The 21,856-nt window shown below is 43.7% G+C and overlaps 1 protein-coding gene and 1 long non-coding RNA gene across 11 annotated transcripts in view; one reads left to right on the plus strand and one right to left on the minus strand.

Annotated features, from left to right (window-relative positions):
- KANSL1 (KAT8 regulatory NSL complex subunit 1) overlaps nucleotides 1-21,856 on the minus strand; it is a 222,142-nt gene that overhangs the window by 181,519 nt on the left and 18,767 nt on the right. For 4 of the 10 annotated variants that reach the window (XM_039476298.2, XM_039476297.2, XM_074388789.1 and 1 more), the window contains exon 1: nucleotides 7,961-8,578. The exons of the other annotated variants lie outside the window; for them this stretch is intronic. The gene's annotated coding sequence lies outside the window, so the exon portion shown is untranslated. Of the gene's footprint in view, nucleotides 1-7,960; nucleotides 8,579-21,856 lie in introns of those variants that run through there. 10 annotated transcript variants of the gene reach the window in all.
- On the plus strand, nucleotides 8,721-12,120 carry LOC120366834 (uncharacterized). The gene is made up of 2 exons (XR_005581367.1): nucleotides 8,721-8,886; nucleotides 11,760-12,120. It is a non-coding gene; the product is annotated as an uncharacterized LOC120366834 (long non-coding RNA).

Here is a 21,856-nt window from a genome sequence, read left to right on the forward strand (position 1 = left end):
CTTGAAGATTTTAAAAATTCTAAAGCAAACAGGTTATTCTGGGAGGGTCCATGGCCAAATTCCTGAGATCCCACTGAAACCCACACTTTATCCCTTCAGAGAAAAGTGAATTAATGACTTTTAAGAGTACATTTTTACAATGCCAATAACATGTTAAATCAACTCTAACATCCATTTTTCATTCTCTTGGGAGGCAACAGGTAAGGGGTAAATCATTAAGTGCAAAAAAACGCAGTCCAATTTTCTGGATACATGCTTAAGGTCTTCAAACATCTTCAGTTCTCCATGGTAACATGTGGAAAGTTTAATGAAACTTTCCTTACAGTTGGACTTATCAGACTAGTATTTTTTTATTTTTCTGAGATGGAATCTCGCTCTGTCACCCAAGCTGGCTCACTACAACTTCTGTCATCCAGGTTCAAGTGATTCTCCTGCCTCAGCCTCCTGAGTCGTTGGGATTACAGGCATGTGCCACCATACCCAGCTAATTTTTTCTGTTTTTATTTATTTCAGTAGAGACAGAGTTTTACCATGTTAGCCAGGCTGGTCTGGAACTCCTGACCTCAGGTGATCTGCCTGCCTTGGCCTCCCAAAGTGCTGGGATTACAAGCGTGAGCCACCACAACCGGCCCACGCTAGTATTTCCATGAAGTGTGTCTACTATAGTAGCAAACCAGAAAATAACTACAGTACTTAGCTTTCTGCCTGTTCCCTTCACACCCTCTGGTGGAGGTGCTAACAAATAGTCAAAGTCCAAATAGCAAGCAGCAAGAGGAAAGTCTAGATATAAGTTCTTAGCAATTTTTGGTTTAATATCCTAACAACAAAACTGTTATCCATCTTTTTTATTTCCCAATACTTACCCTCCAACTGATTTTAACCAAGTCTAACCTCAAGCTGTTCCCTTTTTTTTTTTTTTTTGAGACCGAGTTTCGCTCTTGTTACCCAGGCTGGAGTGCAATGGCGCGATCTCGGCTCACCGCAACCTCCGCCTCCTGGGTTCAAGCAATTCTCCTGCCTCAGCCTCCTGAGTAGCTGGGATTACAGGCACGCACCACCATGCCCAGCTAATGTTTTGTATTTTTAGTAGAGACAGGGTTTCACCGTGTTGACCAGGATGGTCTCGATCTCTTGACCTCGTGATCCACCCGCCTCAGCCTCCCAAAGTGCTGGGATTACAGGCTTGAGCCACCGCGCCCAGCTTTAAGCTGTTCCCTTTTTAAAAGGAATTAGACCAGGCACAGTGGCTCACGCCTTTATCTCAGCCCTTTGGGAGGCCAAGTCAGGCAGATCACCCAAGGTGGGGAGTTCAAGACCAGCCTGACCAGCATGGTGAAACCCCATCTCTACCAAACATACAAAAATTAGCCAGGCATGGTGGCAGGCCCCTGTAACCCCACCTACTCCGGAGGCTGAGGCAAGACAATCGCTTGAACCCAGGAGGTGGAGGTTGCAGTGAGCTGAGATCACACCATCGCACTCCAGCCTTGTTGACAGTGAGACTCCGTCTCAAAAAAAAGGAATTAAAAGGTGAGGGAATCCATTAAGTCTGATGTCACTCAAGCAAGTTTTTCCAACTAAGAGCAGAATCTGCTGCAATTAAAATTCAGAGTGAGATCTCATTTTGGATTCCTGATTTAAGTTACAAGAACCAGAGTTTTAAAATAACATTTAGAGGCCGGGCGCGGTGGCTCAAGCTTGTAATCCCAGCACTTTGGGAGGCCGAGGCGGGTGGATCACGAGGTTGAGAGATCGAGACCATCCTGGTCAACATGGTGAAACCCCATCTCTACTAAAAATACAAAAAATGAGCTGGGCATGGTGGCACGTGCCTGTAATCCCAGCTACTCAGGAGGCTGAGGCAGGAGAATTGCCTGAACCCAGGAGGTGGAGGTGGCGGTGAGCCGAGATCGCGCCATTGCACTCCAGCCTGGGTAACAAGAGCGAAACTCCGTTAAAAAAAAAAAAAAAAAAAAACCATTTAGATAAAACTGCACTCAATCTACCTCCACTTTACAGCTCCTGACTCTCAAAATCTTGGAAAGAAACTTCAATTGTAAAAAAAATTACAACCAGGAAAAAAAAGGCAGGCAAGTTCACAGTCAACAACAATAAAATACATAGCTAAATAATTTCCTAGTAGAGAGCTTTCAAATGTTAACACTCTATGGAAATAGCTTAAAATCTTGGAAACGCAAGGCTTGCAGAAAATAACACTTATTAAACTATTTTGCCACATTGTGCTATTAAATGGGGAAACAAACATTTAAAAGGTTTCCTCCATCTTAAAGGAACTCTTGGCATAAAGGTTTAAAATCTTCGAATAAAATGTTTAATTTTTTCTTTCAGACTGCCCAAACTCATTTGTTTCTCATTCATAAATATGAGCTGTGTTTTCTACTTTTGTGAAGTCAGTTTCTACACACACTATTTTAGCTTCAACTTTATTCTACCTTCTGTGATACTGGGCAGAAAAAAAACAAAACAAAAAAAACCCTTTAATCTACCAAAGACAAAAAATGCTTAATACATAAAGAAAAATATATATTGCAGCTCTTTTTGGAGTCCAGGTATTTTGGTAAATCATACCTTTTGGCTTATCTGCTCCTATATATTTTGCTCTACATCCTAAAAGGCGCATGGGCGTAACAAAGAAACAAATAATAATAGTTACCCCCCACCATACTAGTCATCTCCTATGACCCACAATTCTCCCCTCAATCTGCAAGTGACACTCAAGAATATCACTTATCTCCTACGTCTTCTGATAGCCTTCAAACACTGAACTCTAGTACAGTGGATATTTGTCTTTTCTAATTCATACTGTCTTTTACAGCCACAGCGTGGTTCACCTGAGTTTTTGTTGTTGTTGTTGTTGTTTTCTTTTCTTTTTTTTTTTTTTTTTTTGAGATGGTGTTTCACTCTTGTTGCCCAGGCTGGAGTGCAATGGTGCAATCTCGGCTCACCGCAACCTCCGCCTCCTGGGTTCAGGCAATTCTCCTGCCTCAGCCTCCTGAGTAGCTGGGATTACAGGCACACGCCACCACACCCAGCTAATTTTTAGAGATGGGGTTTCACTATGTTGACCAGGATGGTCTGGATCTCTTGACCTCGTGATCCACCTGCCTCGGCCTCCCAAAGTGCTGGGATTACAGGCTTGAGCCATCGCGCCCGGCCGGTTCACCTGAGTTTTGAGCTCACATTTCAGGGAATGGGAAGTACTGATGAGGAAATCTTATCTTGTGTTATGAACTATTATTCTGCACAACTTTTAGTATGCCCAGAGACTTACATGCAATTTATTAGCATACAAACTATAATTTAAACATACATCTTCAGAAGCAGCAACATGAGAAAAGTCTTAATATAGACTTCCAAAAAACAGTTATAAAGTCCAATTTTAGAATAAAGACAAGGTCGGCTGGGCACAGTGGCTCAAGCCTGTATTCCTAGCACTTTGGGAGGCCAAGGCGGGCGGATCACGAGGTCAAGAGACCATCCTGGCCAACATGGTGAAACCCCGTCTCTACTAAAAATAAAAAAATTAGCTGGGCGTTGTGGCGTGCGCCTGTAGTCCCAGCTACTTGGGAGACTGAGGCGGAAGAATTGCTTGAACCCAGGAGGCGGAGGTTGCAGTGAGCCGAGATTGTGCCACTGCACTCCAGCCTGGCGCCTGGTGACAGAGTGAGACTCTGTCTCAAAAAAAAAAAAAAAAAAAAAAGAAAAGAAAAAAGACAAGGTCAAAGTATTCTTTGCACTGACACAGTAGGCAAGCCAGGTGTTTGGGGCCATTTTACTTAAGAACCTGCCCTGTACTCCTTTCTTAAGGTAAGCAAGTAAAGGGGCACTAAGGCAAAATACGCTTCCCAAGGCACAGAATAATCAAATCAACTGAGGTATATAAAATGAAGAAAGAGTACAATGAAAAGCTGCTTCAAAACTCTAAGACAGGCAAGGAGCTGGGCATGGTGGCTCACAACTAATCCTAGCACTTTGGGAGGCTGAGGCCGGTGGATCACCTGAAGTCAGGAAAAACCAGCCTGGCCAACAAGTTGAAACACCGCCCTACTAAAAATACAAAAAAATTAGCCAGACATGGTGGCGGGCAACTGTAATCCCAGCCACTTGGGAGGCTGAGGTAGGAGAATCACTAGAACCCTGGGGACAGAGGTTGCAGTGAGCGAAGATCACCCACTGCACTCCAGCCTGGGCAACAGAGTGGAGGAGGGAAAAAAAAAAAAAAAGGCAAGGTTATATGTTCACATAACTCAGCTACTCAGGAGACTAAGGCAGGAGGATCACTTGAGCCTTGGAGTTCAGGCACTCTAAACTGTAGTGTACAATGATTACATCTACGCACTCCAGCCTGAGAATCACAGCAAGACCCTGAGACCCCATCTCTAAAATGAAAAAGAAACAAAATCTCTAAACCACTCAATGAGATTTACTCTGGGGCAATCAACAGACAACCACATATTCAGTTTAGCCAAGTCCCTCCCCTCTAAACTCAAGGGATGGAATGGAGATCTCCTTTGTTGGGGGTGGGAAGGGGCAATAAACTTAAAAATACATACACCTATCTAGAAAGGAAGTCGCTTACTTCTGTGTCTTAACGGACACCAAGAAAAAAAAGTTTAAGGAATAAGCATTATTCTTTAAACACAGCATTTACTATGACTATTGTTTAGAAAAGCCAATGTGGATTAGTTTTTTTTTTTTTTTTTTTTTTTTAAGCACATTTTAAAAATTGCTTGTCTAGGCCAGGCATGGTGGCTCAGGCCTGTAATCCCAGCACTTTAGGAGGCCAAGGCAGGTAGATCACTTGAGGTCAGGAGTTCCAGACCAGCCTGGCCAACATGGTGAAACCCCCATCTCTACTAAAAACACAAATCATAGCTGGGTGTGGTGGCACATGCTTGTAGCCCCACCCTCTCCAGGGGCTGAGGCATGAGAATTGCTTGAACCTGGGAGGTAGAGGCTGCAATGAGCGAAAATGGCACCACTGCACTCCAGCCTGGGCAACAGAGCGAGGCCATGTCAAAAAATAAATAAATAAATAAATAAAAATTGCTTGTCTGATATAACAAGGTAACTAAGCTCTATTCACAAAGGGGCCAAATTAGAACCACTCAATAATAAAATACCTTCTCAAACAACCACAGCAACCCTATGGTTACAGATTACATGAATCAGGTCATATTAAACAGAACAAACCTAAAACTTGCTATTCACTTTAAAATACAATTAAAATCTGTGGTCAACCCAACTCTTTAGAAGATGCAGAGACGCTGGTTACAATGTAGCATTACTAGAGATGGAAGAGTAGCCTTAGCGACAGTGAAGAAAAAAGTTTAGTAGTTACTTCACTTTCTTCTCACCTTAATATAAGTTCACAAGTGAACTAAGGTCTCATTTTCTAACTTCCAGAATTTTCCAACAGGAAACACCTAACAAAAAGTGCTCTGCAGGTTTAACCAGAGAAATAACGTGTGTAGGCAGGAAGAAAACCAGACAAAAACTTAAACATCTCACGTTGTTAAGGCACCAAAGTCAAATACGAATGTTCTGAATACGGCTTTCAAAAAAGATGCAAGGAAACTTCTAAAATACTTTACTTCAATAGATTCATAGAGATGGAAAGATCGAAAATTCCACCCTATCACAAAGGCTCTAGTAACTGTTAACTGATCATTCTTTTAACTGTTCACAATCACAGACACTTACATATACTCAAATGAGGTGGTCATGAGTGACAGCCATCTTCACCATAATACAGACATTAAGAACCTTTGTAACATTTAATGTTTCTCTCCAAGTTGTTCAAGAAATAAAGTCAACCACCTCAAATTATGAGTTACTAACAAATACGCCAACTATGTTAAAGATCAAAGGAACCGCACACTTTGTTGCATACACCTAGTGGAAATCCAATTCTGAATTTCATGACTGAGGGTAGGTAGTTATTCCACATTTATAATACATTTTTTAAATTCCCAAGGGATGAGCATTTTTACCTTGCCTTATTTTTAGAACTACACATCACACTGCACATATCACATGACATGATGTAACTGTTAGCAAAGAAAATGGTCCAAACCATTGACAATGTGCATGGTAAGAGGATCAATGCATACTCAAGAATCACATTTCATATTTATTTTTTAAAAAATACGTTTAATTCACAATAGATTTTTTTAAATTGGAAAAAATGTCTAGCAAACTATGTAGAAAAATCAGAAATGTACTTTGTATTTTATAAAACAGGTATTTACCCAAATATGTGGAAAACTGATATGAAGAAACAGAAATAACATACTTCTACAACTACAGGATTGAAAGTAAAAATTTCTAGATCAAAAACCGAAATGCTAACGAAACACACTTAGCATTAGGCAGAAAACAATTACTACTCAAAAGTATTCACTGTTGATAGAAGGTTAAAAAAAAAAACAATAGTTTTAACTGACAACGCCTGCAGACAACTGAAATTTTCTAAATTGGTCAGACAGTATGCTAGAAAAGGAACCAAGTACAGCCTATAGAAAAGGGGGAAGGGAAAACACACCCACTTAAGCCTTTGTAAATAATGGTCCTTTAAATGACCCAAAAAGCAGAGAAAATAGAAATTACAGACCATCCTGACAAATGGAAAACATATTCTAACGTACTAGTTTCCATACTTGAAAGGACTTTGAAGACGAAGTTCAGTAGCAATCTGTAACTATATCATGATTATGCAAGGCAAAGATTATGTAATTTTATCGTTTATTTTAAAACGTTCTCCGACTCTAAAACTAAAACACGTAAAACATTTTGATCTCTCCAAAGCGGAGAGGAAAGGTTCCTCTGGGCTGCAATTTAAAAATATAAACACACACCCCAAAACAAACAAAAAAAACACAATGATTGTTAGCCACGTGACAAAGGAGATGGCAACACCAGGATTGTGAATGGAGGGTAGGGAGGCGAGGCTGGAGGACTAGAGAGATTTCTGGGAACTTTGGGGACCGCGGGAGTCGGTCTCTCGACCCTAGGGGCACTAAACTCCAGCCCCTACGAGTTGTGCTGCTAACACCCTCAAGTAGTTTTATTAATAGGTCACAAAATGCTCCAGTGACCTCCAGGATAAAGGGGGGGGGGGGATCGAGGAAGAGGAAAGAGAGCAATTTAAAGTGGCGCCATCATGTCACCCCTTCTCCCCTAAGGCAATCAATAAGCAATAGTTAAGTAACATGTTTCTCTTCAAATCCACATTGGGATACCAACATTGGAAAACAAGAGGATTTTTAAGTAAAACAAGAGAGTAGGGCTGTTTACCGTATGGAAAATAATTAAACTATTTGCTAAGAATCAAAAGACGGTCAGCCGGAAAACAGGCCCCCCAAAAGGCAGTAAGATTCCAACTCACTTAAAAGCAAATAAATGCCTCTTCCTTTTTAGTTAAAGCACAAAACAAACAAAAAACACGTCGGCCTGAGGGAGACTACATCTGAAAACGTAAGTGACCTGAATTTACAGGCAACAATAATATTAAATGAAACAATCAGAGTTGTGATACAAACCATGCAAAGCGCAAGATACGTGTTTCGAGGAGAGAAAGGCCTTTTGCAGTCAAGAGAAGTTCAAGGCGAGAGCCAGAGTTTGTTTGGGGGTTCTTGTACGGGGATAAATCATGTTCTCCAGGCCGCCTTTTTAAATAGAACGCCAAAGGAAAAGCTGGCGAACGAGGCGGCAGCTGCTGGGGAAGGGCCCCCGCACACCCCCGCCCTTGGGGCGACTCCCAGCCCGGACCCGCAGCGGGGAAGCTCGGAGAGGCCATTTAAAGTTCCGGGGGTTTTTTCTCCCCTGCCCTGCCTTTCTAGTTAACAACTAACAAAGAGAGAGAAATGGGAGCCACAGGGAGAGAGAGGAGAAGGAGAAAGGGCAGCGGGAGGAGGAGAGGAGCAGCAGCAGCACCTACCACGTGATGGAAGAGCGTAGCCCGGGCGGATTCAGCCCCACAAAATGGGCGCAGTTTGCAAACAGCCCCCCGGCCTGGGCGCCGAGGGCCACCAGCGGGCGGGGGCGCGCGGCTGCGGCTTCGGCCCGGGCCCGCCGCTCTCCTCCCCCCCGGCGCCCGGAGCCGCCCTGACTTTCCGGGCGGGGGGGGCGAGGCGGAGGGGGAGGGGAAGGCGGCGGCGGGGAGCGGCTGCTTTTTCTTCTCTTTCGGGCCCTTTCTCGGTCTTCCTCCGCTCCGGCGGGGCCCGGGCACGGCCAGGGACCGCAGCCCGGCCGGGAGGCAGGGCGGGCTGGCGGGCGGGGGCAGAGGGTGAAGCCGTCCCCCCGCCCCGCACAAACAAGCACCGCCGTCTGCAGCCCGAACCCGCACCCCGGCCGCCACCCCCGGCCGCCTCTTTCTAGCCGGGGAGCGCGCTTCAGCCGCTCCTCGCGCCGCCGCGGCGAGACGAGTCGGCTTCGCTATGGTGCTCGGTTCTCCCGCCGGCTCGGCGAGCGGTGGCGGCGGTGGCGGCGGCACTGGGAAAATGGCGGCCGAGCTCCTTTTCCCTCCCCCCCTTTAATCTGAAGCGGAGGGAGAATGGAGCGAGCGAGCGAGCGGGCGAGCGCCGGGGACACGGGGAGGAGGGACAGCAGCGCCTCCGCCGGCTGCGGCTGCGGCGGCGAAGGGCCGCTCCACCCCGGCGCGCCGCCAGGGGGCGCCCGCCACGCCGCCCCCGCGGGCCGCCAGGAGGCGCGGCCGCCGCCGCCTCAGTCATGGCTCCTCGCCGCGGCCGCTGTTTTTGTGCCTCCATCTGCGGAGGCCGCGGCGCCCGGCCCCAGCTGCCCCGGACGTGCGGCGACGGCACGCAGCACTGCGGCAGGCGGGAGCCGGCCCTCGCTGCAGCCAAGGTGAGGCTAACCTGAGGCACACTGACGCCGTCACATTCCCTCCGTGCTGGGGCCGGCGGTGCGGCGCGCCGGCTGTGAGGGGCAGGGCGGGCCGGCGCCGCGGTGCGAGAGGACTTGAGCGAGGAACTGTTTGCACTGTGTAGTAAAGAGGCTAAGGCCGTCGGCGCCACTCTATTCCAGGGCTAACCGTACGCTGAAACGGGCAGAAAGCGCCCCGACCAGCGCAGCGGCTTCCGCCACTCGCCCTTTGTCCTAGCAGCCAGCCTCCCTCCGTACACTGCAGCACTGTTGGGCACTAGCCCCAACACCGCGCTCCGCAGCTACCAGAGTGGCGGGGGGGGGGGGGGGGGGCACGTAGTTATTGCGCAGGCGCGAACCAGGGCCCGCGCCGGGCCAGCCCGGGAAGGGGCAGCCGGGAGCCAGAGGAGAGGTGATGGCCCCGCCAGCGCCGAGCCCGCTGGGAACTGTAGTTTTCGTGAACACGCGTTTTGTTTGGGGTGTCATGGCTTGGCAGATCAGCCAAAACAGGCAAATGGCATTACACAATGAGTATTTATGCTTCCTGCCGCCACCAAAAGGAAGTTCACTGCCATGCTAAAGTTTAACAAAGAACTCCATAGAAAAACACAAATCTCACAACAAAAAGCCAACTCCCCACCTTGTAACCAGAGTTGGTTTAAAGTGGTGGCACCTTATCATTTCTCATGACCAGTTTGTCAGTACAGAATTTTATATCGTTCCCAAAATACGGCCTTAAAATAATGGAATCTTTCCTAGACTTAAAAGAATTCAGAAACACAATGTAATACAAGGTGTCACACTTACACAAAGTGTAATTCTACCATCCTTTAAAGAAAAAGCTGCCAAAAGATGAGTACAGTACCTTTTTAAAAGACTAATCTAGGATTCATCAAAGTTAGCTTAAATGACTTAAGAAAAAAATGGTTCAAATCATTAAATCATGTTCTACTACCAAAAAGGAAGGCGCAAAATGCTTCACACTTTTTTGTGGCTTACCAGAACCAATATCCGGCATTATACGTCACTTCTGCTGATCAAAAAACACCCAGTCGTTACAGAACGGTTTTAGTCTTCCCACAAAGTTACACTAACTCACCTGCCCCTGCAAAATCTGCACCTAGGTTTCTGCGAGTTTCCATTTATACTCTTAAAATCACACTGTCAAGCCATGGTTCTCAAATATCAAAAGCAGGCAGTTTAGAGTCATAGGATCAAATTACACAAATAATAAACTAATATATGCATACATATTTGTATACACATCCAAAAGAGGTCCTTAGTCTTGGATTTTTAATTTACGACCCTGGGGGAAAACTTTAATTGACTTTTTAAATGTACACACATACACACATAAATAGTTAATTCCAAAATACAGCAGAAGGGTATTGGACCAATAGATGGCGAACTAGAGCCCCAATCTGAGGTTTCTGAAATCTAAATTAGCAGAATGAAAAACACCAAATAAGGCAAAGCCCTTTGCAGTGTGTACTTAAATATTAAATTCAGATACACCATAACAAAATAATCTTACTACTGCTCCAAATTTTTAAGACTCAACTGTCAGATTTAATTAGGCAACCAAATAAACAAGGTTATATGAAATACATTTTTCCCAATAGATTAGGAGAAAGATGGAAAATGTTCATTTTTAAAACCATGTATTTGGGGAAAATATAAATTCCAGCTTCCCCTTTCTCTCACTGCTTAGTGCAAGAGTCAGGCGTTCACAGGGTATATGCACTTAGTCAGCCTGTTTTATAATTTATTTAAAATCACACATCTTTCTTCCTAGGCACCAATTTTTCTTTTTCTTTTTTTTGACAGGCTCTTCTCTGTCACCCAGGCTGGAGTGCAGTGGTGCAATCACAACTCACTGCAGTCTCCCTTTTTTTTTTTTTTTGGTAGATACAGAGTGTCCCTATGTTGCCCAGGCTGGTCTTGAACTCCTGGACTGGAGTGCTGGCATTACAGGCATGAGCCACTGCACAAAAATCTTACAAAGAGAAATAAATTTTCTTTAATTTCCCCCCCAAAAAAGTGGATGTCCAAAAGGCTGACTGAAAATGCCTCAACACAAAATAAAACAACAAACAAAAAAAGATTTAAAGACAGGCCGGGCGCGGTGGCTCAAGCCTGTAATCCCAGCACTTTGGGAGGCCGAGGCGGGTGGATCACGAGGTCGAGAGATCGAGACCATCCTGGTCAACATGTGAAACCCCATCTCTACTAAAAATACAAGAAAACTAGATGGGCGTGGTGGCGCGTGCCTGTAATCCCAGCTACTTAGGAGGCTGAGGCAGGAGAATTGCCTGAGCCCAGGAGGCGGAGGTTGCGGTGAGCCGAGATCGCGCCATTGCACTCCAGCCTGGGTAACAAGAGCGAAACTCCATCTCAAAAAAAAAAAAAAAAAGATTTAAGGAAAAAGGCCTGGTGCAGCAGTTCACTGCTGTAATTCCAGGACTTTGGGAGGCTAAGGTGGGAGGAACACTTGAGCTCAGAAGTTGGAGACTAGCCTGGGCAACATAGCGAGACCCTATCTCTACAAAAAATTATAAAATTAGCCAGGTGTGGTGGCACGTGCCTGCAGTCCCAGCTACTCTAGAGGCTAAGGCAGGATTGCTTCACCCTGGGAGGTCAAGGCTGCAGTGAACCATGATCATGCCATTGTAGTTCAGCCTGGGTGAGAGAGTGAGACCTCATCACAAAATGAAAAGTGATAAAAAATAAAAACACCATCACATTTCAAATCACTCTTGGAATAGTCATGGTTGACTTTCCAATAGCCACTCTGTTCTAATTAGTTTTAACCCATTCTCTTTGCCAATGACATTCTCTTTGCCATTCCTGCTAAGGAATGGCCATGAGATGTGAGTAGAAGCTCCCAGACAGCCTCCAAAAGAGAACTGTGAGAAAAGGTTCTTCAATCCTAAAGATGATGGAGGAAAAAACAGTCCCTCTTCCTCAGACAGTAACACCTCAAACTGCTACAGTCACCTTTGCAGCAAGCCTGAAGATGCCACCAACTTCAAAGGGAATAGAGAGTTGGCAAGAAACTTGGTCCTTGATGATAGCATTAAGCCACTGTATCAACCAGTCTGACAATTTGCATGACTTCTGGATTTCCAGCCACATTAGAATAATGTAACATTAAACATGTATTAATTATTTAAGCCAATTTGAGTCAGGTTCCTCATACATGAAGTCAAAAAACAATGATTGAGTTCTTATGTTTTTTAGTATTTGTATATTGCTTTATGATAATGGTATTTTATATAACTTATCTTATTTCTTCTTCAGAAAAGACATTCTGTGGCCACACATGGTGGCTGACACCTATAATCCCAGCACTTTGAGAGGCCAAGGTGAGAGTATTGCTTGAGCCCAGGAGTTTGAGAACAGCCTAGACAAAATAGCAAGACCTCGTCTCTTCAAAAAATAAGCAATAAAAAAATTTTTAGCCAGGTGTGGTGGCATACGCCTCTAAGTCCAAGCTACTCAGAGGCTGAGGCAGGAGGATCACTTGAGCCCAGGAGGTCAAGGCTGAAGTGAACCATGATCATGCCACCACACTCCAACCCAGACAACAAAGCAACAACCTGTCTCAAAAAAAAGAAAGAAGGCCGGGCATGGTGGCTCACACCTGTAATCCCAGTGCTTTGGGAGGCTGAGGCAGGTGGATTACCTGAAGTCAGGAATTCAAGACCAGCCTGGCCAATATAGTGAAACCCTGTCTCTACTAAAAATACAAAAATTAGCCAGGTGTGGTGGTAGGCACCTATAGCCCCAGCTAATGGGGAGGCTAAGGCAGGATAATCACTTGGACCCAGGAGGCGGAGGCTGCAATGAGCTGAGATCATGCCACTGCACTCCAGCTTGGGCAATAGAGTGAGACTGTCTCCAAAAAACAAAAAAGAAAGAAAGAAAAAAGAACAGACAGGAAGGACGGGAGAGAGAGTGGGAAGGAGGGAGGGAGGGATGGAGAGAGGAAAGAAAAGGAAAAGAGAGAGAAAGAAAGAAGGAAAGGAAAGGAAAGTATTCCCTCTATACACAACTCTGTACCTATCCATCTTTGTCTATATTCTCGCTACCTAGAAAAACAAGACCATCCCTCGTCACCACCATTCCTTATTCATTCCTCTCTCCAATCCACCTACAACTCATGTTATCCTCTTACATTCCACCACACTGTTATCATTTGCATATTTCACTTAGCAATAACGTAGGCTGGGCAAGGTGGCGCACGCCTGTAATCTCAGCACTTTGGAAGGCTAGGGCAGGCAGATCACCTGAGACCAGGAATTCGACATCAGCCTGGCCAAATGGCAAAACCCTGCCTCTACTAAAAACACAAAAATCAGCCAAGCATGGTAGTGCATGCCTGTAGTTCCAGCTACTCAGGAGGCTGAGGCATGAGAATCACTTGGGCCCAGAAGGCAGAGGTTGCAGTGAGCTAACACCGCTGCACTCCAGCCTAGGTGACAGAGAGAGACTCTGTCTCAAAAAAAGAACCAATAATGTACAGAGTTGGCACTACATTACCCCTGGTTAAATGCTCTCTGTAATTCCTCTGAGATTGTTTTCATATACCAGTCTTGCCACCTCAAGCTAGCCTGAAAGCCCTTGCAGGCAGGAACTGTGGTTGTTCTTATTTAAGATCTGTAACTCTCATCTACAGATAATAAACATACTCCAAAAGGCACTCTCTACCTTCTCTACCACAGACCTTCTAAACAAGCCAGAAATTCCTAAACAGAATATTCTCTCACAAATTCAGTATCGTATATGTCCAAACTAATCTCAAAAGGACAATGAATACCCTTTTTTGCACTTAAAAAAGAACCAACTGTTATATATTAACTAAGGACAAGTCATAAAGCCTAGGCCATTTGGTTTCAAAAGCACCAGGACCCATTTTTGTTACCTAGGACTTAGCCCAGAGCCTGGCACAAGAGACATATCATAAAAACTGACTGAATAAATGAAAAAGGTAGAGTGTTATACTTAAGCACACAGGACCCAGGGTCGCCCCAGATTTTAATCCTGCTTCCCTCACTTATTCTTTGTGTTTCTTTGGGCAAAGTACTTAATCTGCTCTGTAATATGGAGATGATAATACCACCTACCTCTTCTATTACTGTTATTAGCAAATGAAGCTATATACAGTTCTAAACTTTAAAGGTTAAAAATCTGAGTTAACCAAAACTCAGCACCTCTTTCCTAACTCAAACTTCAAATACCTATCTACTTGGAACTTGGACCTAATTTTTATTTATTTTTTGAGACAGTTTTGCTCTTACTTCCCAGGCTAGAGTGCAGTGGCACTATCTTGGCTCACTGCAACCTCCACTTCCTGAGTTCAACCGATTCTCCTATCTCAGCCTCCTGAGTAGCTGAGATTACAGGTGCCCACCACCATGCCTGGCTAAATTTTTTTGGATTTTTAGTAGAGATGGAGTTTCACCATGTTGGCCAGGCTGGTCTGGAACTCCTGACCTCATGATCCACCCGCCTCGGCCTCCCAAAGTACTGGGATTACAGGCATGAGCCACATCCCTGGACCTAATTAAAAAAAAAAAAAAAAAGCCTGGGCAGGGTGACTCATGCATGTAATTCCAGCACTTCAGGAGGCCAAAGAGGGTGGCTCACCTGAGGCCAAGAGTCTGAGACCAGCCTGGGTAACATGCTGAAACCCAGTCTCTACTAAAAATACAAAAATTACCCCGGTATTGTGGCACATGCCTACAGTCCTAACTACTTGGGAGGCTGAGGCAGGAGAATCGCTTGAACCCAGGAGATGGAGAATGTAGTGAGCCAAGATAGCACCACTGCACTCCAGCCTGAGTGACAGAGCAGAACTCCATTTCAAAAAAAAAAAAAAAAATCCCTGTCTACAGACTCTGGCAAACAGTGTTTTCATTCATGAACTTAGATAACACTATACATAAAAATACTCTGATCTCCCTAAAAACATATTCTAATTCTGAGAAAGATTATTTATAATCATAAATCAAATGCCACGTTAAATACTTAAAATGCATTTAATTCAACAAAAATCTAGTGAGTACCTATTAAGCTCAAGAATTTATTCTAAATATCACAGAAATGAACACATCAACCTATTTGAAAACCATTATTAAAATTGTATTATGAAAGAAACATCTTTAAGCTGAAACTGAGGCATGTTCTCACATTAATATTTAACCAGCTAAATATTATATAGAAAGCCAGAGTAAATTGAACCAAAGTTAAGAAATTTAAGTCAAAAAATTTGAGATGTAGAAGGAATACGTTCAGCCTCCACGTTTTATTAGCATGAAAATGAGGCCAACAAAAAGAAGCCAGTTAAGAGACTGCTGAAGCCTCAAAGCTGGGATCAGGGTCTTTCAGGCTTCAATTCTCACTTTTCCCACTTCTATCACCAGTGCTACTCACTTGTTGAACAGGATGTGCAAACATGTGAAAGGCATTAAACCTAAACAATACTGCTTATTTCACAGTATAAAGATTTGGCCAAATGCAAGTAGAAGAAAATTCTCACAATGATTACAGTGACTACAAAGCTCGGAAATCAAGATTTTTTTCATTAAATGGAGGCCTTAACTGATTCAAAATATCATACAGTATTTTTATGTACTAAATCCAGTAGAAACAAACTTTCAGTAAGATTAAACAACTTAAGATATCTGAAAGCATTTCATAAATGGCAAAGTATTACAAGAATGCATAGCACTCCATTTCAATCCAACCTAACAAGATAATTTTCCTCCTCATACTACTGATACAAACTCCAGGATTTACATAAATATAGTATTTTACCATCTTACCATAGAACTGATCCAGTAACTCATACAAAAGAAAAACTAATTCTTAGGCAGCCTTATGATTTAACTGTGTTAGTAATGAGAACAATACTGTAATAGGTTAAACCTAAATGCACTAGTAAGTCTAGAAATAATTTTCTTTAGGATAATTCAGAAGACAGCATTAAAGCTCAACTGAATTCAATTATATCACTTAAACAAGTCAGGTTCTCTCAGGCCATTAGGTATTGTTAAAATCTAACACCCAAGATTGTTGGTCGTCTTCTCCACCGTGGCGGATTTAATAGCAGCTACTAGCAGTGATTTCTAGTGCAAGCAGTTTAACCAGGATTTTATATGAATATTTTAATAAAGTTCCTCAAGGAGTTTACATACACACACACAGACACACAGACACACAGACACACACACACACACACAGATTATTTTGGTGAATTTTAGTTAATTCTAAAGCTTTTAACTTCAGTTTAGAATATTTTTAAATTCTCAAGTAACTAGAATGTGTGGTGAACCCCAAAAGTTCAATGACCAAACATAGAAGGAGTATTCTAATATACTGATTTTACAAATGAAGTGATGTCAAATGAAGCAATCTATGCAGGACCTAAACCTTTTATCAGATAATAAAGTTGAATGTCAGAATTTGCCCAAAATGTACCAAGAAACTACCTGAGTTCTTTTCCAAAGGAAACATAAAGGTAAATATGCAGAACTTCAAGGCAACTGTGAGCAGCCAAGTTGTGGAGGGCCTGATAAAAGTGAGTCAGAAGGAAAAGTGTTCAAAGAGAAAAGGAGGCACAGGTGTACAAGGCAAAACACACTTGCTGATTCTAAGTTATCATTAACTTATAAAATCTTGTTCTGATGGCATGGCAAACCTAGGGATTTTTGGAAGATGGCAGACCTGTTTCCTCCAATGAAGGGGCATGCCATTCTTGGAAAGGAACATTATTATTATTATTATTTTTTTTTTTTTTTTTTAGACGGAGTCTCACTCTGTTGCCCAGGCTGGAGTGCATGATGCAATCTTAGCTCACTGTAACCTCCACCTCCTGGGTTCAAGTGATTCTCCTGCCTCAGCCTCCCAAGTAAGTAGGATTACAGGTGTATACCGCCACACCCGGCTAATTTTTGTATTCTTGGTAGAGATGGAGTTTCACCACATTGGCCAGGCTGGTCTCAAACTGGTCTCAAACTGGCCAGGTTGGTCTCCTGAACTCAGGTGATCCACCCAGCTCAGCCTCCCAAAGTGCTGAGATTACAGGCTTGAACCCCCGCGCTGGGCGTGGAATATTACTTTTTTTTTTTTTTTGAGACGGAGTTTCGCTCTTGTTACCCAGGCTGGAGTGCAATGGCGCGATCTCGGCTCACCGCAACCTCCGCCTCCTGGGTTCAGGCAATTCTCCTGCCTCAGCCTCCCGAGTAGCTGGGATTACAGGCATGGGCCACCATGCCCAGCTAATTTTTTGTATTTTTAGTAGAGACGGGGTTTCACCATGTTGACCAGGATGGTCTCGATCTATTGACATCGTGATCCACCCACCTTGGCCTCCCAAAGTGCTAGGATTACAGGCGTGAGTTACCGCGCCCGGCCATGAATATTACTTTTTAACTAATTCTTGGATTCTTGAACTTCTCCTGAATGTGTATATATATATATTCAGTGGCTTCAATTACTCCCCTGTTTGTAACTGTATGTTTCTGAGTGTACATAGAACCAAGTTCAAGGCAGAGGTTGCAGTAAGCCAAGATCACACCACTGCACTCCAGGCTAGGTAACAGAGCAAGACTCCATCTTGAAAAAGAAAAGAACTTCTCTTCAGGATATGTGTAGTATATAATGTACATATGAAACACAGAATTTCATGTTTAGATTTGGGTCCCATCTCCAAGATAGTACAGTATGTACATGCAAACATCCCGAAATCTGAAAAATCTGAAATCTGAAACACTTCTGGTCCCAAGCATTTCAGATAAGGGATACTCAATGTATATTGAGCAAAATGCAATATTCATTGTTTCAAGCTAGAAAAGGAGTCTTCAGCGAGATATGTCCTGCTTGTAACAAACTGCTCCAAACAGCAGTATACCCTGAAAAGTACTTTAAGGAAAGCTAAAGAAGCACTTACTTAGACCATTTATAGATAACTATGCATGGCCATAACCCCTGAATATAATCCTATACATAAGATAAAACCTAAAATCTAATGTATAATTTGTGATGGGTACAATATTATAAAAGAGACCATCAGCTACTGAGAACACGACTGGAATTCAGAAAATGCTGAAGGTCCTGTCTTATCTTTGTAATTAACTTACTAAGAAATCATGTATGATTTTCTCAACCACAATGTTTTTTGTTTCTGAATTAGACTGACAAAAAATCTAGAATCTAACATTCGGTATTTCTAACCATATTCCAAATTAATTCTCACAATCACATTTGAAATGTCCCAATTGAACCAACTTTAACCACCAGTGGAAAAAATAAAATAGTTAAATGAAATTGTATCTTCTGCAGTACAAGAAGTTCTTCAGGTCAGGCACGGTGGCTCACCCCTGTAATCCCAGCACTTTGGGAAGCCAACGCGGGCAGACTGGGTGAGCTCAAGAGTTCAACACCAGTCTGAGCAACACAGTGAAATCCCGTCTCTACTAAAATACAAAAAATTAGCTGGGCGTGGTGGCATGCGCCTGTAGTCCCAGCTACTGGGGAGGCTGAGGCAGAAGAACTGCTCGAACCAGGAGTTAGAAGTTGCAGTGACAGTGAGCTGAGATCATGCCACTGCATTCCTGCCTGGGTGACAAAGCAGGACTCTGTCTCAAAAAAAAAAAAAAAAAAAAAAAAAAAAAAAAAAAAGTCCTTCAGCACAGAGGGTAGAAAAAAACAACTACTCACACTTCCCAGAATACCTACTGTGGCAATACCAAAATATGACCATGATTGTAAATATTTAGGCCAGGGCATTAAATTTTTATAACATAACACAAATACTTATAATCCAAATTTGAATGATTTTCTTCAATTTTCAGTAAAACAAGACCCTATTAAAGCCCTACGATTAATATATATTCATTCATAAACATACTGAATACCTAATGAATGTTAAACACTGTAGAATCTCTAAGGAAAAAATACTCGGTCACTTTATAAGCTATGTGGTAGTTAAGAAAAATCCTTTCTACTCACTGATACTTTAAATAATTAAAAACTTCTGGCCGGGCGCGGTGGCTCAAGCCTGTAATCCCAGCACTTTGGGAGGCTGAGGCGGGTGGATCACGAGGTCAAGAGATCAAGACCATTCTGGTCAACATGGTGAAACCCCGTCTCTACTAAAAATACAAAAAATTAGCTGGGCATGGTGGCCAGTGCCTGTAGTCCCAGCTACTCAGAAGGCTGAGGTAGGAGAATTGCCTGAACCCAGGAGGCAGAGGTTGCGGTGAGCCGAGATCGCGCCATTGCACTCCAGCCTGGGTAACAAGAGCGAAACTCCGTCTCAAAAAAAAAAAAAAGAAAAGAAAAGAAAAAACAAGTAAATTGGACTTAATCAAAATTATAACATTTTGTACATTAAAGGACACCATCAATTAATTGAAAACACAATCCAAAGATGGGAGAAAATATTTGCAACTCATATCTCACAAGGGATTTGTATCTAGTATATTTAAAGAACTCTTACAACTCAACAATAAAAAGAGAATCCAATTTTAAAATGGGCAAAGGCACAGTGGCTCACACCAAAAGGAGAAGATTGCTTGAGGCAAGGAGTTTGAGACCAGCCAGGCAATACAGCAAGACCATGTTTCTACAAAATAAATTAAAAAAAAAAAAAAAATTAGCCAGGGCCAGGTGCGGTGGCTCATGCCTGTAATCCATCCGAGCACTTTGGGAGGCCAAGATGGGTGGATCACCTGAGGTCAGCAGTTCGAGACCAGACTGGCCAACATGGTGACACCCCATCTCTATTTAAAAAAAAAAAAATCAGCCAGGCATGGTGGCACATGTCTGTAGTCCTAGCTATTCAAGAGCCTAAGGCAGAAGGATCCCTTGAGTCCAGGAGTTTGAGGATATATAAAAATATGATTGGCCACTGCATTCTAGCCACAGTGACAGAGCAATACCTTGTCTTAAAAAAAAAAATGTAGCCGGGCGCGGTGGCTCAAGCCTGTAATCCCAGCACTTTGGGAGGCCGAGGCGGGTGGATCATGAGGTCGAGAGATCGAGACCATCCTGGTCAACATGGTGAAACCCCGTCTCTTCTAAAAGTGCAAAAAATTAGCTGGGCGTGGTGGCACGTGCCTGTAATCCCAGCTACTCAGGAGGCTGAGGCAGGAGAATTGCCTGAGCCCAGGAGGCAGAGGTTGCGGTGAGCCGAGATCGCGCCATTGCACTCCAGCCTGGGTAACAAGGGCGAAACTCCGTCTCAAAAAAAAAAAAAAAAAAAAAAAAAAAAAAAAATGTATAAGCCGGGCGCGGTGGCTCAAGCCTGTAATCCCAGCACTTTGGGAGGCCGAGGCGGGTGGATCACGAGGTCAAAAGATCGAGACCATCCTGGTCAACATGGTGAAACCCCGTCTCTACTAAAAAATACAAAAAATTAGCTGGACCTGGTGGTGTGTGCCTGTAATCCCAGCTACTCAGGAGGCTGAGGCAGGAGAATTGCCTGAACCCAGGAGGCGGAGGTTGTGGTGAGCCGAGATCGCGCCATTGCACTCCAGCCTGGGTAACAAGAGTGAAACTCCGTCTCAAAAAAAAAAAAGATGTATAAAAATAAAATTAAAATGTACAGAGAATTTAAATATACATTTCTCCAAAGATATATGAATGGCCAATAAGCACATGAAAAGATCTCATCGGGTTGGACACAGGGGATCAGGCCTGTAATCCCAACACTTTGGGAAGCCATGGGGGGATTGCCTGACCTCAGGAGTTTGAGACCAGCCTGGGCAACATGGCAAAACCCCATCTCAACAAAAAATACAAATTAGCTGAGCATGGTGGCGCATGCCTGTGATCCTAGCACTTTGGGAGGCTGAGGTGGGCAGATCACCTGAGGTCAGGAGTTTGAGACCAACCTGGCCAACATGGTGAAACCCGGTCTCTACTAAAAATACAAAAATTAGCCAGGCGTGGTGGCATGTGCCTGTAATCCCAGCTACTTGGGAGGCTGAGGCACAAGAATCACTTGAACCCAGGAGGCGGAGGCTGCAGTAAGCCGAGGTCATGCCACTGAACTCCAGCCTGGGTGACAGAGTGAGAATCCGTCTCAGAAAAAAAAAAATGCCTGAGTGTGGTTGTACACACCTGTAGTCCCAGCTACTCAGGATGCTGAGGTGAGAGAATCACTTGAGCCCAGTAGGTCGAAGCTGCAGTGAGCTGTAATCAGGCCACTGCACTACAGCCTGAGCTAAAGAGCAACACTTTGTCCAAAATAAGAAGGAAGGAGGTGGGGTGGGGGAGGTCTTATTATAATTAGTCATCAGGAAAATTCAATTCAAAACCACAATGATATACCACTTGATTGATATCCACTAGGATGCTATAATCAAAACATTAAAAAAGAGACAATTACAAAGTGTTGGCAAGACTGTGGAGAAACTGGAACCTTCATATGCTGCTAGAAATATAAAATGGTGCAGCTGCCTTGGGAAATAGTTTTGGTGGTTACTCAAAAAGTTAGAGTTACCATATCACCCTGCAATTCCAGTCTTAGGAATATACCCAAGAGAAATGAAAACAGGTATCCAAACAAAAAATTACACAAGAATGTTTAGGATCAGGTGCAGTAGCTCACACCTATACTCCCAGCACATTGGGAGGCTAAGGAGAAAGGATTGCTTGAGCCCAGGGGTTCAAGACCAGGCTGGGCAACGTAAGGAGATCCCATCTCTACAAAAAATAAAAAACTAGAAGGGAACAGTGGCTCACATCTGTAATCCCAGCACTTTGGGAGACTGAGGTGGGAGGATCACTGGAGCCCAGGAATTTGAGACCAACCTGGGCAACACAGTAAAACTCCATTTCCACACAAAAAAATTTAAAAATTAGCTGGACATGGTGGCACACACTTTTATTCCTAGCTACCTGGGAAGCTGAAGTGGGAGGATCACTTGAGTCAGGAGGTTGA

The sequence above is a fragment of the Saimiri boliviensis genome, chromosome 17, assembly GCF_048565385.1.
Source record: "Saimiri boliviensis isolate mSaiBol1 chromosome 17, mSaiBol1.pri, whole genome shotgun sequence".
Lineage (NCBI taxonomy): Eukaryota > Metazoa > Chordata > Mammalia > Primates > Cebidae > Saimiri > Saimiri boliviensis.